Raw genomic sequence first — 15,174 nt, forward strand, 5'->3', positions numbered from 1 at the left:
GATGCTCAGGACGCAAGCCAAACTGGCCTTATATCTCCCTGGTTCACACATACACATGTCTCGCTCGCGCTATACATATAGACCCATCCAACACTCTCCGCCCTTGTTCTCTCTCCATGTGACACGCACCCCCCTAAGTACCATAATCCCTCATCCATCATAGGCGCAAGCACTCCCCCCTCCTAAGTATGATTATCTCTTACTAGCCATCAGGAACACACGTATTGTCTCCTTCCATCCATACGTCTATCTCGATATCTCTCGGGGCATCTTCTATCGCGCACACACCTTGTCACTCGATCTCCCACCCATGTAGTCCCATCACGATCTCCAGGGGATCTCTCTATGACAAACATACACTCTCTCCTCCCCATGTCTGCATTTTCTCCGTACGTCTCTCTCGACCTCTCTCCCTTGTTTGTCAGACCCCTCTTGGCCACGTGCTAGGGGTCTTGCTCTCTCGGTTCCAAACAACCACACACTATCTCCTCACCTTGCCTCCGTTGTCGAAGATGCATGTGTGATATGTTTGCATAAGACACGACACGCTTTTTCTCTACTTTTATCGTGTGTTGTCCATGTCTCTTTCACACACGCACACACACTTTTTTCACTCTCTCTCTCTCTCTCTTGTTAGGGACTCTGTCACGTCCATAAGCATATGGATGTTTTGAAAAGTCAAACCTCAGAAACGTTTGACCAGGTATATGTGGAGAAAAACATTTACATCTGGAACGATCATTAGATTCATCACAACATGTACTTACTTCATACTATCATTTATCTTTGGTATTGTAGATATAAGTAATTTCTTTATAAACTTGGTCAAAGTTTCAAAAGTTTGACTTAAAAAAATGTTGGAACTACATTATCGAACGGAGGGAGTAGCTCTTTCTCTCTCTCTGCTATCTCTCACGTGTAACACCCTCGATGCGACTATAGCTCCCACGTGTCGAGGCACGACTTAGAGACATAATCGCATTGAAGGCATATGTCGCAAGTTAGGCAATCTTCACAAACATCCCATGTAATAATAATAAAAGGGGAGATAACATAGTTGGCTTACACTCGCCACGTCAATCAAGTACATAAATAACATTACATCATCCAAACACTCATGGCCCGACTACGGCGCCAAAATAAAAGAGAACCCAACATGCGACACGGTCCCAATCACCCCCAACTGGGCACCACTACTGATCATCGGGAAAGGAAACATAGTAACGTTGAGAGTCTTCGTCGAACTCCCACTTGAGCTCACACGCGTCTCCTGGAGCGGAATCATCAGGCCCTGCATCTGGTGTAATAGTAATCTGTGAGCCACAGGGACTCAGCAATCTCGCACCCTCGCGATCAAGACTATTTAAGCTTATAGGTAAGGCAAGGTAAAATATGAGTGGAGCTGCAGCAAGCGACTAGCAAGTATGGTGGCTAACTTATTCGCAAAGAGAGCGAGAAGAGGAGGCAAAGCGCGAGCGAGAAACTAGAGAGCAACCTGCGCAAACATTACTCCAACACCGTGTCCACTTCCCGGACTCCGCCGAGAAGAGGCCATCACGGTAACACACTCAGTTGATTCATTTTAATTAATTAAGGTTCAAGTTATCTACAACCGGACATTAACAAATTCCCATCTGCCCATAACCGCGGGCACGGCTTTCGAAAGTTCAATCCCTGCAGGGGAGTCCCAACTTAGCCCATGACAAGCTCTCACGGTCAACGAAGGAATAGACCTCCTCCCAAGACGTTCCGATCAGACTCGGTATCTCGGTAATTCAAGACACTTCGACAGGTTAAAACAAGACCAGCAACACCGCCCGAATGTGCCGACAAATCCCGATAGGAGCTGCACATATCTCTTTCTCAGGGCACACTCAGATGAGACATCCTACGAGTAAAACCAACCCTCAAGTTGCCCCGAGGTGGCCCCGCAGTCTACTCGGTCGGACCAACACTCAGAGGAGCACTGGCCCGGGGGGGGGGTTTAAATACGATGACCCTCGGGCTCCGGAAACCCAAGGGAAAAAGAGGCTAGGTGGCAAATGGTAAAACCAAGGTTGGGCATTGCTGGAAAAGCTTTAATCAAGGCGAAATATCAAGGGCTTCCCATTATAACCCAACCGCATAAGGAACGCAAAATCCGGGAACATAACACCGATATGACGGAAACTAGGGCGGCAAGAGTGGAACAAAACACTAGGCGAGAGGCCGAGCCTTCCACCCTTTACCAAGTATATAGATGCATTAAGATAGCAAGATAATATAATGATATCCCAACAAGTAAATAAATGTTCCAACAAGGAACGGGCCTCCAATCTTCACCTGCAACTAGCAACGCTATAAGAGGGGCTGAGCAAAGCGGTAACATAGCCAATCAACGGTTTGCTAGGACATGGTGGGTTAGAGATTTGACATGGCAATTTGGGAGGCTTGCAAGCAAGTGGTAGGCATCGTAGCAATGGCATAGCAAAAAGAGCGAGCAAACTAGCATAGCAAAGATAGTAGTGATTTCGAGGGTATGATCATCTTGCCTGCACAGTTGTCAGAGTTGACTGGATCCTCAAAAGCAAACTCAACGGGCTCCTCGTTAGCGAACTCGTCTCCCGGCTCTACCCAAACAAGACAAACAAGCAACAAGGATACAATCAACCACGTGCAAACCTAACAACATGATGCAAAGATGAATATGCTATGCGGGATGCGATGCGGGATGCAAAATGCAAGATATGACAGGAAATGCATGAACCTGGCCTCAACTTGGATTCCAAGTGTGCCACTAGGAAATGAGATGAAATCGCTTGAAAACGATATAAAAAACTGCCGGAATCGGAGTTACGGTTTGGAAATGGCAAGCGATTCAAAAATGACACCGGTCTGCGATTTACAGCAAGTAGGCATCTAAATGCAATGAGATGAAAACATGCTACAGCACCAAACATGACAACAAAATACATGGCAGGGATGCACACAATATGCTTAACAAAATTATAGCACTGATCTATGGCCAAGTCATCCATTAACAGGTTCAAACAAGCATGGCAAAAATGCAAATGGCAAACAGATCTCAGACTTACTGAAATCAACACTTGTCTGGAATTTCAGATCAGGGAGCCCTCTTCGGAGCAACAAAACTACATGCTAAAGGACCTGAACATGGCAAAGTAAAGCATGGCATGGAGCTACTCAAAGATCTTAACAAAAGTCCCTTAGTGACCTTGAGCCAAAAGGGATCAGAAATTACAATTGCAAGCATGTGAACATAGCAAAAACATAATCAGTTTTTCAGACTTAGTGAAAACTGGGACATGCTGAAACATAACTCACGAAGGCATGTTTACGAGCTCGATGCACTCACCACGGTGCAAGTCATGGCAAGACAATCATACATCCCTTAAGAAGGCACAAAATTCAAGCTAGACATGGCAAGAACAATGGCATAGCATGCACGGATCAACTAGAATAACATCGGCAAAACCGCAAACAAGTTGACGATCTGCCCAGATTCGCAACGAAGCAAAAGTAGATCTCGATTGACTCAAGCTAGGGTGCTCCATAATTGCAAACAAAGAGATGGACGGATAGAGCACTACAATATTAACAAAACTCCCTTACTGATCATCCTCAAAAGGGGCACGGATCACTAGGAAACAACAAGAACATATGGCATCGTGAGATAAACAATCCTAGGACTTAGTGAAGTTACTAAGTCCCTGAAAACTGAATTAGCAAGTGCACCACTTTGCAAGCTTGCACAAGTCACCACACACATCCTAAAAATACATGGGTTGCACATCTGGAAAGATGGCAAAACCCTTAACAAAACACATGTTGAACTCACGGGCATAGCATGCACACATTAATCATGGCAAAAATGACAAATGTCTAAGATGAAGTAGCAGATCTGGCAATTAACTCAAGTAGCCCTCTTCTAACAGCATTCGGGCATCAAGATGAGCTCAAATGAAAATGATGCAATGGAATGAAATGATGTACTCTCTGAGATGAACATTTTGATATGCTATATGCCCAAATCGGAGCTACGGATGCAAAGTTACGGGGCCTCGAACAGGAGCATATGAAGTAAAAATTCTGGGACTTGGCGAAAAAATGACCTAGGGTTAGGATTTCAGATCTGAGATCTGCGCGGATTACGAGGTCGCCGGAGTTACTGTTCACCGCCGAACGTCGCCGGACTTGGCGAGGGGAGGCACGCCGGCCGGTGAGGGAGGAGGCGGCGAGGGGCGGCGACCGGGGCGGCGGCGCTCGGGTCGGCCGCGGTGGGCCGGCGACGAGCCCGAGCGGGGCGGCGGCGGCGGCTGGCGCGGGCGGCGATGGGCCCCGGGGGCCGGCCACGGGCCTCCCGGGCCTGGCGGCGGGGTGGAACGGCGGCGGAGGCGGGCCAATGGTGGCGTGCCACGTGGCGGCGGCGGGCGGACCGGACGTGTCCGTCGGTGGCGGATGTGTCCGGCGGCGGCGGATCTGGAATTTAGGGTTAGGGGGAGAGGATCCCGGGAATTTGGAATGGGGGTGTATATATAGGCATAGAGGGAGCTAGGAGAGTCCAAATGAGGTGCGGTTTTCGGCCACGCGATCGTGATCGAACGCTCTAGGACATGGAGCAGAGTTTGGTGGGTTTTGGGCCAAATTGGAGGGGTGTTGGGCTGCAACACACACGAGGCCTTTTCGGTCCCTCGGTTAACCGTTGGAGTATCAAACGAAGTCCAAAAGGTACGAAACTTGACAGGCGGTCTACCGGTAGTAAACCAAGGCCGCTTGGCAAGTCTCGGTCCAATCCGGAAATGTTTAATCCCCACACACGAAAGAAAGCTAGAAATGACCACCGGAGGAGAACGAAGCGCCGGAATGCAAAACGGACAACGGGGAAAATGCTCGAATGCATGAGACGAACACGTATGCAAATGCAATGCACATGATGACATGATATGAGATGCATGACAATGATAACAACACACGGAGACAAAGAACCCGAACCCGAGAAAATAAAATAACTTAACGCCGGAAATGGCAAGAGTTGGAGTACAAAAGGGAAAGTTACATCCGGGGTGTTACATCACGGGCCTCCCCTCTCACTTGAACTCTCTATACCGACGGATTATATGCTCACTGTGTCAGCGTATAGCTCCGTATATTGTTTAGTTGACCGGTCAACCAATCCACATGCTGCCTTGTCAGCTCGTGTTCTGTATCTTCGTGTGCTGGCCCATGTGGCAGTGGGTGAAAATAAGTAAACTAGAGGCCCATCTGACACGCGGTGAAGTAAACAAAGTTGAAACCACTCGGGGTAGCACCCCGCACGCTAGTAAATTGAGGGTGCATTGAGGACAAACTTCTTGCGCGCGAAGGACGCACTCGCGCACAATTCACCACTGCGCGGCGGCATGCACAGAAGGACGCACTCGCGCACACCAGCACACAACACACACCAGCACACGTGTACACATCTAGGAGTAGAAGGCCGTGGAAAAATCTGGCGCGATGGCCGCTGCCGGAGCCGTCCACCCCCAATCTTGGTGTTCCGTGCAATGCACGGGCATCTACACACGGGAAATTATGTCGAACAGGGCTAGTTGTAAGCAGGCTAGCTCTACAGCCATGATGATAGTGACTGCAGACGGTGAGGCTGACTATGGTATGCCGAACACGACGCCTATACTCAGGTGTCATCTCCGGCGAGGGTCTTGTCACTTCACTGTATGAGGAGCAGCACGTAATAATTTGACCAACGGGTAGTACAGTGCTAGTACTCCTACTACTACATTGGTAGTACTACTACTAGTACTAGTAGCACCACCGTCTGGATTTAGGAGTACTACCACGTCCACCGGCACCGAGGAACGTCTCCAGGTAGTATTGCTTGAGGCCGCCAGGGCGAGGGGCCGCTTGGACGACAGCTTCGTCTCCTTGTTCGACGAGGTCCTCGTCGGTTTCCTCGACAAGTTCACCGTCGTCAAGAAGCTTGCGGACGACTTTGACGTAAGCCTCCAGCCGACGCCCAGGCTCTGCGATGCCCGCCACCCTCAACGGCCACTATGGTAACAACCTCTTCGACGCACTGGTGGCCCTGCGACTGCCCGCCGTCGCGCCGGAGAATGTCCACCTCGAGGTCGCGCTCGCCGCGCAGCGCCTGGCGCAGCAAGACACCATCGACATAATCACCCACGTCTACGCGCAAATCGTCCACAAGGACTACTACATGCAAGAGGAGGACGATAGGACGCTGGCCTTCTTGGAGCGCAGGGCAACCTTGGACGGCACTGTTCAGAAGCACGTTGAGCTCGCCGCCAACGCCGCTGCTCCTCACACGTCGGTTGGTGACCCGGCGCACTAGGGCGTGAGGATGTCGTTGAACGTTGATGGATCCGTATGTATTTTTATCCTTCGTCAAATCCATGTAGTAGTATATGATACTACAGTAATTATCTTACCTTTCGCATCAACTTCATAATTTTCATACGTACTCCATGCATGAACGGCGCCAGAAGCAAACTTCTCATTACTCTAGGCAAAATCGTTATTTTCTATCTATCGGTCGCGCCATGGAGCAGAACCAAATTTTACAAGTTACGAGTTCAAAAGGAAAAGCCTGCCGTGTTCGCGTCGCACCCCCACACGGTTGGTCCGGCACGCCGCTCAAGCGGGAATGCGTGCGTGTTGCATTTTCACTTACAAGTGGGACCGCAGTTGAGCAAACCGACTATCGGCAAACCCCCACCCCGCCCACCGCGTGATGGCTGAGAAAACAGGAGGGAGAAGAGATGGCTGTAGCACGGACTCCAAGAAAATTGATGTCGGATGGGACTCGTGTGGGTGGCGTGTGCCGTACTGCTAGACGTGAATGCTACTAAGTTATGGCCCATGCCACCCCACTATATCGAGGTACGTAGAACAAATTTCCTGCAGTCTGTGCTCAGCCCTCCTCTATCTCTCTTCTCAGCCAGCCAACGGACGCGCAGAGACCATCGTCTGTTTGCTCACATGTGGCCCCACATGTCAGTGAAAACACTAGAGGACCCACTGAACCTGCACATCTTTCACCTCGACGTGCTGGTGATGAAAAACAAATCCAATAAAGATCTTCGGTGGCCGCTTTTGGAGTTACTCAAGAGTAGTAAGATTCTATTTACAGTTTAACCCAAGATGCACATCTCGTGGCTTCAACTACCACTCTATTTTCCTTCATGACACGACCTGGATGCTGGATGTCCCACGTGTCGGCAAAAGGAGGAAGAACCCGACCAAATCTTCGGTTCTGCTCTCGGATTAGACTAGTTGTGCTAACTTAAAATTTTTATTGTGTACTCCCTCCGTTCCAAAATACTTGACTTCCATTTGTCCAAAAATGGATGTACCTATATACTAAGACATGTCTAGATACATATATATTTTGACAAATAGAAGGCATGTATTGTGCAACGAGGGAGTAGAATGGATGCAAGTTTTTGTATTGGGAAGAAGAGTACATCCATATATTGATAGAGCGCAATTTAGTAGATGTTCTATCACTTTTAGCTAGCACAGACGCAAGATCGAGCCTCCGCAGATCAACAATGAATGCATCGAGAAGGCACTAATCCAACTTACAGAGTAGTAAAATGTATTCTTGTGGTTCTTGTTTTCTTTGGTCTTGCTTTTCTAGTCAAAATTATCGTTGGAGTTCGTGCAAAACGGAGGTGCGTTTGGGGTCGTGCGTTGGAGTTGGCCTTACAAGTGGGACCGCAGTTAAGGAAACCGACTATTGGCAAACCCCCACCTCGCCCGCCGCGGATGGCTGAAGTTAGAGAAACGACGAGGTTGAAGAGATTGCTCTAGCACGGACTCCAAGAAATAATATGGTGTCAGATGGATGTCGTGGTGGTGGCGTGTGCCGTACTCCTGGACGTGAATGCTTGTTCTGGCCCATGCCACCCTACTACTCCTACTACTTACTCCTACTATATAGTACTAGTATCGAGGATTCGAGGTGCTGGTTATGTACAGTGAACACATTAACATATGGCTACAGTAAAAACACCCGCCCGACGCGCGAAGCATCTGAAGCTAGTACAAATAGTGTACTACTATTGTTGATTGGCCTCATCCGATAACCTGTTGCAATGCACGTACAATTATGTATTCGGAAAATATTTTTTGCCTCATCGCACCACTCACTCAGAGAAGCGACTCGAAAGCCATTCATAAATTTAGTAGTTTATTCACACGCATATCATTTTATTACCATACAACAGGTCATCAACCCACATCGACAATGAGGATACATTATAAATACTAAGTTCAACCACACAACAAAAACGGCAATGAAATGAACTTCAACTCAACCATTCCTCGGCGTTGGAAACGCTTGCTTTGAACCACAAAAGTGATCTCTGGGACGGGCCATCGATTGTCGACTGGAACCAACGCAGGACTGATCAATCCAGGCTGAAGCGGCCTACCTATATCTACCAGGGTAGGGACCACACAATGTCCGAGGTATAGACAACAGTTGCTTCTCATAAATGTGTCAACAGCAGTTGGATCGCCTTTCACCATCATCGGATAGTTTTGTCCAAGGAAGAGCGAGTTTCTCCAAGACTATCATTCTGTACCCAGGGGAGAAGGAGTTGGCGCTAGCACACTAGTAATCATCCCGAATACCATGCAACGGGTGTTGGAAATAGGTCCGGAGATGCGACATGGGAGACCTGCTCCTTACCAGTAACATCATCAGTGGGCTTGTATACACACAAGAAGAGGTGATCCATCGGAATTAGTTGGCCAAGGCGCCACAAGAGTATATGGGCGCTGCCTCGTCCTCATGCTCGTGATCTTCACCATCGTCATCTCCCCCTTGGTTATAAAATTTTTCAAGTATAGGTGGTGGGATGTTCACAGGACCTTGGAAACACAAGAAGAATGTTAATTAGTAAAGGGAAACTTGCTAACCCGCATGCATGTGGATGAAACAATTATAATTACGATTGAAGACAAACGTACCGAAACTACTAGGATGCCGTGCAAAAACAGTGCCACGAGTGGTGGCAGCAAACAAAAGGCGCTCGTATTGAATTGCATCACAGTACTCATTTGTGTACATAAACTGATTTTGGAGCAATATCCATCGAGTGAAACCATCAAGGAAGGCAACAAGCTTGTCGAAGATAGCAACAACATCATAGTCGCTGTAATTCCAAGAGCGGTTGGGAACTCGACAAATTGCTATCTTCCGTAGAATACAGTCACCATGATCGTATTTGAACGTGCGTACATTACCGGTGTGCTCAACCTCTGGGCAGTGTGCTGAGATTTTTGGAAGTGGAACCCGGTGACGAGTGTACACATTCACAAGTTCCCACTCGCAGTTGGACCCAATGTAAACAACCCAATCTCCATTTGCTCTCGCCCAAGCCTTGCCCTCGAGCGATGGCATCTTAACATCATATGTATCATTGTCAAGCGGCATCAACTGGCACAGGGCGAGGCCTCCGTCGTGCCGGCGCCAGTCATCAGGGTCACGGCGAAGAAGATAGGGGAGATCAAACCGCTCCTTGACTCTTGGGTTCTTTGTAATGATGTTATTAGTTGAGTCGAGAATGGGCTTGAACGAACCTGCCATGCTAGCCGAGGTGATGACGTCGCACCGATCAATGAGTTCCTCCACCATGTCATCTTTCAGATCGGGGCAAGAATAACGGGGTCGTTTCGCCTGTTCCTCCATGGAGAAGACGATCGAACAATGGCAGAAGAAAGGGTGAAGGGCTGAAGGAAAATGGAGAGGGAGAGAAAGAGCGTGCGACAGCAGTTCCAAATCGAGAGGGAAAGGCGAAGAGTCGGTGGACGGTTGCGAGTTTGCCACGGTTCACGAATAGGCGCCCCGGCCTACACGTCCGTTCGGAAATACTCCTACTACTCGCCGTCGTCTCACTCATATGTTGGAACGGGACCACATGTCAACGAAACATGGTGTGTAATTTCTTGTGCAAAATGCGATCTGGCCGCGTTGGCCCGAGGTGCCGCATTAGTTATCGACCTTTATTTTTTAATGGCGTGCCGATCAGTTTTGAAGCACGACTAACTGGTACTGTACGCAGAGAAAATATAAACTACTCTACCACTACTCCACCTCAGTACTAGTAGTATAAAAAAGATATATAGGCTGGAGCTTGAGCGCTTTCTTGCTAAGGGCTGCCCACTTGCTTCTCACACTACCACCCTCTCTCCAGATCTAAAAAAGACGGCCCCTCTCTCCCTCCTCACCGGTGGTCACAGATCCGCCGGGGAAGAAAAGGACGTGCAGCGTTGACGCACTCGTCGTCGGCGAGCGAGGTCACGCACTGACGACAAGGCCGTCCTCTCAGACCTAGCGCCCGCGGGATGGCCTCCATCCCCAAGCTCGCTGCCGTAGTGTGTGCGGAGGACGACGACCACGAGCGAAGCCACTTCCCGCCGACCCTCAGGTATGCTACCTCTTTTCGAACCATAACCTTGTTCTATTGCCCCATCTGCCACGTCGTTGCATGTGGATCTTTTTCCACTCCACCATCTTCCCAATTTGCTATCCTGCTCTGCTGGCCACGCAGACGAAAACCATAATTTGCACTATTAAAGGAAACCCTACTTCATGCAGACTAATCCATGTCTGGGTTGAATAAGGAAAGGAAGGGAGACTGTACTGTCCAAGAGAGTAGGCATCGAACCCGCATCTAGGTTGAAAAGGGGAAAATCAGTAGCTAAGGAACGAGTCTCGTGTCTCTTGGTTGAAGAAGGGTAGAAAGGCATGACAACGCAATAGAGAATGACCAGGTCGATCGGTTTGTTGTCCTCGCATAGGAAAAAGGTGGCTAAAGAGAACAAAAATGGGACGTAATCCACATATGCTGCCTGGATATTTGTTGCTCTGGGCAACCATACCTCCCTCACCACTCTGCGTCGTGGAGGTACATCGTACTGGTGCGCCCACTGTCCGAATGGGCCTCCCATGCTCTTATTGCCACTTTTTTTGCTGTTAGTATAACGCCAGCAGTCAAGTCAAGCAATGCTACTGCTAAAGTGATGCCACATTTAACTAATGCCGCTCTCAGTCTAATGCCACCGATAAATTTAAGCAAGCAGCAGTCTAAGGCATTCTAATGCTGTTGCACAGCCAGTATACCAACGATGAAACTTGTTACTACCTTCAGATTTTTGCACTGTTAATGCTTATAGATTACATACCTCACTTTCATGAGATAAGTTAATTTTTTTGTACAGTGTCACCAAAATGCCAAGGCGCTGATGTCATTTTATTTTGGTTAAACTGCACAGACAATTATGAAGACAAGAGGAAAGGTCAAGAGTGGGCACCTCCTCCTCCGGCTGTTCTCTTGATTCGTTCGATCAAGTTTTTATGTTTGATCGATTATCAAGATTGGGATAGCAATTTTTAAGGTCCCCCCGAGTTCGAAATGATATTTACCTTGGAGGTACATGGTTTGCAATTTTTTTATACTGTCATTAGTTAATAATGCTAGTTACCTTCAGACTTTTGTATTTGGTTTAATGCTCATGCAGCTAGTATACCAATGCTGAAACTTGTTACCTTTACATTTTGTATTGTTAATTCTTATAGAAACCTTCCAGTGCTAGAGTTTATTGAAATCTGTTCAGTAAAACCATTGTACTGTACCCTGTAATAAACTAACTACTCTATTGTTGCACTAGCCACTGGATTAGTGTATATTTGTAGTATTCAAATGGTGTTGCATTAGCGTATGGACATAAATAAAGTGTGGCAGCTTTCCCAGATATGTGCTCAAGAAAACTACTACCTATTTTTCTAAATACTAGACGTTTGGGTACTTTAAATTGAACCACGAAAACATCTTATATTAAGGAACAAAGGGTGTAGAGTTCACTCAAATTATCCCGGTAAAGCTAGTCACACCTTTGTTAAAATTAATGTTCATTATGTTATCGGAGGAGGTCTGTATGTTTGTCTCTAATGCCTGTCGACTACATACCTGACATCATGATGTAATGTTAAGTCATTTCCTTTTGTACAGTGTCACTGAATTGTCAAGGCGGTGATGGCATTTTATTTTAGTAGAACTGCACAAAATTTGCTTAAAAGAAGAGGAAAGGTCAGGAATGGCTCACTTTTCCAGAAAAAACTATGTATGCCTTCCTCACATCAGCCGTTGTTGCTTTATTTATCCTTCAAACAGGTGGTTAGAAACAGTCTTGCTACCTTTTCCCATTAAGAAATTGGAATGCTTATATTTGTGAGTCTATGCTTCAACTAGTGCCACTTTTAGAGTAATCACACTTTCAATATCTATGCAAACAGGGATGCTCGATTTTAGTGGAACTGCACAAAAAGTCCAACTGGTTCAACATTAGGAGCATGTTTTTTCAAACCTTTATATCCAATTGGTGGCACTATGAGCTGTTCATTACGAAGGTACATGGTTTGCCACTATCTTGCTACTCTTTTTGTACTGTCATTAGATAGTAATACTAGTGGTTTGCATGTGAATTTATTGGCAGGGTGGACCTACATTGGAGGTGCAGGACATGATTCAATGATTGGATGCTCAATTTCGGTTGTATTGATTTCACCTCTTCATCACTGCAGAACATGGATATCCTTGGTCTGATGAAGAATAGGCGCTATATTTCTGCTCTGAACCAGCAAATCAATTCAGTATGAAATTGTCCAGGGCAAAACATAACTGTAATCGATTGTCCAGTGCAGAACATGACAGATGCTAAGCGGAAGAGACATGTTTAAACCGAAAATACAAGTTGTGGTATATGTTTACTAGCTGCTTGATATTTGTGCAGATGGAGATGTCTGCCCGTTGCTATTTGGCAAACAAACAAAGTGTCTGCAATTTTGGTTCAACTGCACAAGAGAATAGTATAGTCACTGCATGCAGTGCCATTTGAAAATAGACACAGAAAGATTGGATAGTGACTTCATGGACTGCAGAAAAGTAGTACTGTACTATTTATTGGCCAACACTAGGTGCTTCATTGCTTTGGTCTAATTATACAATGGGCATCATTTTGCTAAGTTAAAGTTTGTATTCCGAAAATAGTCTCGCGGTGTGATCGAGAGAAGACCAAATCATATTGCAGTGGATGTTCCTCCATCATGTGTGGTTCATTCTCATGGTTCCAGCTGTTGGTGAAACCACTTACGTTTGCAAGAGGAATTGTAGACTTCACAAACAAATTTGTCTTTCAGTCTGTACTGAATGTTGGCCAAGAGAAGCATCCATGTTAGTAGGAAGAACAGATGTTTTTTCTAGATCTCTGCTTTTGGAGCTACATATTTGTATATGATCTGTTATTGTATATCTTAATATTTTTGTTGTTGATTTGTTATTGTATATCTTAATATTTTTGTATATAAACTTGGTCAAAGTTTATAAAGCTTGACTTTGACCAAAGCTAATATGCGAACTAAATAAAAATGGAGGGAGTACCTCCTTTCCGGTTTGTAGGCTTAATTCAAACCTCTCACCAACCAATGTACTCCCTCCGTCCGGGATTTATTAGTCCCGTGAGCAAAGAAGAAAGACCAAGGCATGACAATAATTAACGGCATGCAGAAGTTTAAGCCTAATTAATTCCAGCGATTTAAGTGGCTGCATGCGTGCCCTCGGCTGCGACTCGTTGCATGCTGCTTCGCGTACTGCCTGGCGGAGCGATTCTGAGTGCCTGCATGCAGCCGGCCGTTAATTAAGGGGCAGCTACCTGATGCGAAAAAAGATACGCTTTAAATCCGTGGAATCATTATTGACAAGGAGGGAGATGATTCGAGTGCACTCGTTTGACCGCCATGCCGGCGTGCGACCCAGACGGGACAGGACGACACAGTCATAATTTCAGTTTCTCTAGTTTTCCACGGCAAGCTGGCGTGCTAAGCCATTATGCATTGAATTCCGATGACCGTCGCGCTACCTTCCGCCTATAAGTACTGTTTCCCGGCCTTCTCAGGTGCTACCGTGACCCAACTCGCCATATCCTCATAAGCCCCCACCGGCCCGACGTCGCTCGCCACGTCCGCCATGCCCCCACCCGTCCGCGGTAGGCGACGCCGGAGGCGGTCACCGCCGGAACTAGTGTTCGGGTTTTCACCGGAAGGCAGACGGAGGGAGGAGGCATTCTATCTGTCTTTAGATGGCAATGCGGAGATCGAGGAGTTGTTGGAGCGCGACCGCATGGCGGAGGAGCAGGAGTTGTTGGAGCGCGACCGCCTGGCGGAGGAGCAGCGTATCGCCGATTTGCCGCCAGCGGGACATGGAGCAGCAGCGCACCGACGCTCTGAGTCGCGAGCAGAGCGCCCGCAACTGGGCCGACTACGTGGAGGCCGGCGCCCGGCAAATAGCCCTGGAGGCTGTCGGGCACGCACGCGTTCGCGACGCCGATTTTTACTACCAGCTCGTCAAGTGGGTTTCCCGCTTGGAAGCCGAAGCTTCGGTGGACCACGCCGGCATGGAAAGGGCCAACGCGCGCGAGCAACGCGCCCTATCGCACCTCTGGCAAGTCCGAGGCGAGGCGGAGGACGCCGGTGCCGGCGTTTAGCATGGACAGCAGATGGCGGCCGGCATCGTCTAGTTAGCTAAGAGTAAGTTAGTACTTGTACGCTACTAGAGTGTTAGTGGGAGTAGATAGTTAACTTGGCTATGATGGTTGTCAACGTGGAAGTTCAGTACTCTATATGTGGATCAGACCTGTTACTTTGCTCTGAATGTTGAACTTTCCATTTGAACGTATGGAATGGGCTGTTATTTTTTTAAATGGGTTGTATTTGTCCTCCACGGTTTAGAGGCTGACTTGTGGGCCTAGCAAGTTGACGCGTACACAATCAGGAGATGATTGTACGTGGAGAGGATGACAGCAGGGACCCGCCAAGGTCATGGCAGTACGCAAGCAAGTGCCTCCTTATTTCAAGCCAATAAAAAAATGGCTCCTCCTAGTGGATTTCTGACATCTGGGTCCCATGCCATTGTCAACGTAGTCAATAAACGAGAGAATTGCACAACGAGCGGCTGACACCAGGGACCCAGCAGCTCGCCCAGTTATTTTTGTTTTGGGTTAATTTGATAAATGCCACTCCAAATCTGGTGTATCCGAGAAATGCCACTGCAATTTCCAAACTTTGAAAAATGCCATTTCATGCCATTTCTA

This window comes from Triticum urartu, chromosome 1 (assembly GCF_003073215.2).
Source record: "Triticum urartu cultivar G1812 chromosome 1, Tu2.1, whole genome shotgun sequence".
Lineage (NCBI taxonomy): Eukaryota > Viridiplantae > Streptophyta > Magnoliopsida > Poales > Poaceae > Triticum > Triticum urartu.